This window comes from Phoca vitulina, unplaced genomic scaffold (genome assembly GCF_004348235.1).
Source record: "Phoca vitulina isolate PV1807 unplaced genomic scaffold, GSC_HSeal_1.0 scaffold20, whole genome shotgun sequence".
Taxonomy (NCBI): Eukaryota; Metazoa; Chordata; class Mammalia; order Carnivora; family Phocidae; genus Phoca; species Phoca vitulina.
Genome location: NW_022589723.1, coordinates 38,432,610 through 38,435,726, shown reverse-complemented (window position 1 = coordinate 38,435,726; position 3,117 = coordinate 38,432,610).

The window sequence follows — 3,117 nt, the reverse complement described above, 5'->3', positions numbered from 1 at the left end:
GGGGGTCGGGGGCGGCCCCGCGAGGCCGAGGGGCGGGGCGGGCTGGAGGAAGCCGCGGGCCCGGAAAGGCAGCCCGGGTGCGCCCGAGGCCGGATTGGCCCCGCTGCGGCGGTCCGGGGCAGAGGCCTGAGCCCGCCCGCTGGGCAGGGCATCGGCTCGGACCCCGCCCCTGACCCCAGACTAGATCCTGGACGCCGGCCCGGGGGCGCTGGTCTGCCCGTGCCCCTCCCCCGCCGCGTTCCCCCACTCCCAAGATCCGACGTGTATTTTCTCCGAGAGGGGACAGGTGACTGCCCGCTGACCACCCCACCCTCCAGGCGGCTGGCCGCAGAGCCGGATCCCGTGGGCCGACCCCAGTCCTGTGTTCTCCCTCCGCCCCGGGCTGGTACCGCGGCCTGGAAAGGGTTAACTCGACTGCGAGGAATTAAGAGCTGCAGGGAGCTCTCTATAAATACAGTGTCGTGGGCGCCTGAGCCAACCGCAGGGTAATTTCCACTGAGCTGGTTTTCCTCTTTTCCTCCCACCCACGGCCACCCGACCAGCCCTGCCCCCAGCCCCAGGCCAGGCTCCAACAGGGGGAGCAGCTCTGATCCCCGTGCCTGGGCTCTGTCCTTAGAGGCCCCAGCTCCAGCCTGGGAGGAGATGTGGGGTCAGGGGCTTGCCTTAGCACATCCTGCCTCTGCACCTGCTCTCTGACCTGTTCTTCATCAGTTATGGACAGGAACAGCTAAAGTGTAGCAAGGCTTCTGGGGCCAGGGTCTAGACTCGGAGCTTTCCCTGCTGGGCCTCTTTAGATCCTCACAACAGATAGATAATGTGATCCCCGTTTTACAGGTGAGAAACCTGAGGCTGGATGAAAGGACTCTTAACCTCGTGCTTTTGCCAGGCCCACCACCAAGTGGCAGCAGAGAAAGGGGAGGGGGCTCAGGAAATAGAATGAATGCATATGCATCTCTGTAAGCTGTTGTAACCACTTGTAAGCTCTCATTTAATATTCACAACTCAGTGAGGGGAATGCCATTATTATCCTCATTCTGACAAATGAAAAAATTGAGACACAAACAGATTAATAACTTACTAGAGGATAAAACTATTAAGTGGAGGAACAGGATTTGCCCCCTTGAATTTAAGTGCTGAATGCAAATTTAATTCTGTGCCTCGTGTGTGTGTGTGTGTGTGTGTGTGTGTGTGTTTGTGAGCAACTCCGTATTTGAATCTATGTGCGTATGTGTTTCTGAATGTCAGTTTGATAGCAGCTCTGTCTATGTAACTGCTTCTAGGGAGGGGGGAAGAGAGCAGGGGTTCAAGGCCCGGCCATCTGGCCCAGAGTCCCCAGAGGTCATGAGCCTCCCCACCAATCCACACTGCTCCTCCTGCCCTATCAGGGTCTGTCCAGCCTGGGCCTGACCTCATAGATCTCAGGATGAGCAGCCCCCACCAGGCCCCACAACCTGGGGAGAAACATCCAAGGAAGAGGTGTCCTTAGGCTGAGAGAGCCAGGATCCCTGCAGCAGGACCCTGGAGGTGGCATAGAACTAATCTAGAAGAATGTACTGTCCTTCCCTCCACCAAGAGTCCATCCTGTGCCAGGTGCCCTGCAGTGGTGACCCAGGTCCTGTCCCAGAGGATTTACAGTCCGGCCGCAGAGGTATGACTCAGCCGTGACGGACAATGAAGGAACAGCACAGCGCAATTTATATTGGTGTGGAGCAGGCGGGGGAGACTTTTATCCTAATTGCTTGAAAGAATCAGGTCAGGAGGGAAGGAAGAGAGTATTGCCTCTCATTACTGGAAGCAGTGGCTTGAGAGGGTGCTGATCTCCCTTAAGTGTAAACAGCTAGGGCAGGGAATAGACAGAGTGTCTGCCGGACAGGCCCAGCTGAGACTCAGACACCTGGCCTTGACACAAACAGCTGGAGTGACCATCCCCATATACAGGAATCTCCGCAGTGCAGAGAGTGTTTTTCTATGCCTAGTCAAAAATACATCATTTCCTAGGCTCCCTTGCAGCTAGAAGTGGCCACGTGACCTGCTGTGGCCAATGAAACTCATTGGTTGGGGCTTTGGGAAAAACTTGTTAAAGGAATAGGCTTATGCGAGGGAAGACAGCATGGTGGTTCCTCAACAAAATTAAAAATAGAATCACTATGGGACCCAACAACCCCACTTCTGGGTATAAACCCAAGAGACTGAAAGCAAGGTCTCAAAGAAATATTTGTATACCCATGTCCATAGCAGCATTATTCACAATGACCAAAAAGTAGAAACAACCCAAGTGGCCATCAGTAGATGAACGGATAAACAAAATGTAGTAATACGTATAGTGGAACATTATTCAGCCTTAAAAAGGAAGGAAATTCTGACGCATGCTACACTGTGGATGAACCTTGAGGGCCCTATGCTAAGTGAACTGAGCCAGTCCCCAAAAAGACAAGTACTGTATGATTCCACTTACATAAGGTCCCCAAAGTAGTCAAATTCCTAGCGACAGAGAGGGGAAGTGTGGTTGCCAGGGCTTGGAGGAGGAGGGGATGGAGGGGTTGCTGTCTAGCGGATATGGAGTTTGTTTTGCGAGATGAAAAGAGTTCTGGAGACGGGTTGCACAACAGTCTGAATGTACGGAGCGCTACCGAACTGTGCACTTAGAAATGATGAAGATGGTACATTTTATCGCGTGTATATTTTATCACAATTAAACATTTTCCAAAGTAATAATAAGAAGCAGACCTCACTGGCATGTGCCTTTGCCTTTTGCCTTTTGCTCTTCTTTTTCTTTGTGCGTGAAGTGCAGACATACAACCGTTGTAAAGCAGCCATCCTGCAACTCTGGGGACAAAGGCTAAGGGTGGTGGAGGAGAAAGTCAGAAGCAGTCTGGTTCCCGAAGGCATTGTGGAGCTGCCACCCGGACCCTGGATTGCTGCCAGCCCTTGGCCTCGCCCCCAGAGTTGCCATTGCCATTGCTCATTCAGGATTGATTAGGGATGAATAGTGACCCTCAATGGTCTTTCTCCCCAGGCTCGCTGTAAGGAACATCAGACCATCTTCTGGCAAAGGGAGGGGGTGTTCTGACCCTCTTACTACTTTCCCCGGAACAGAATTCTGAGTTGCCGATAAAA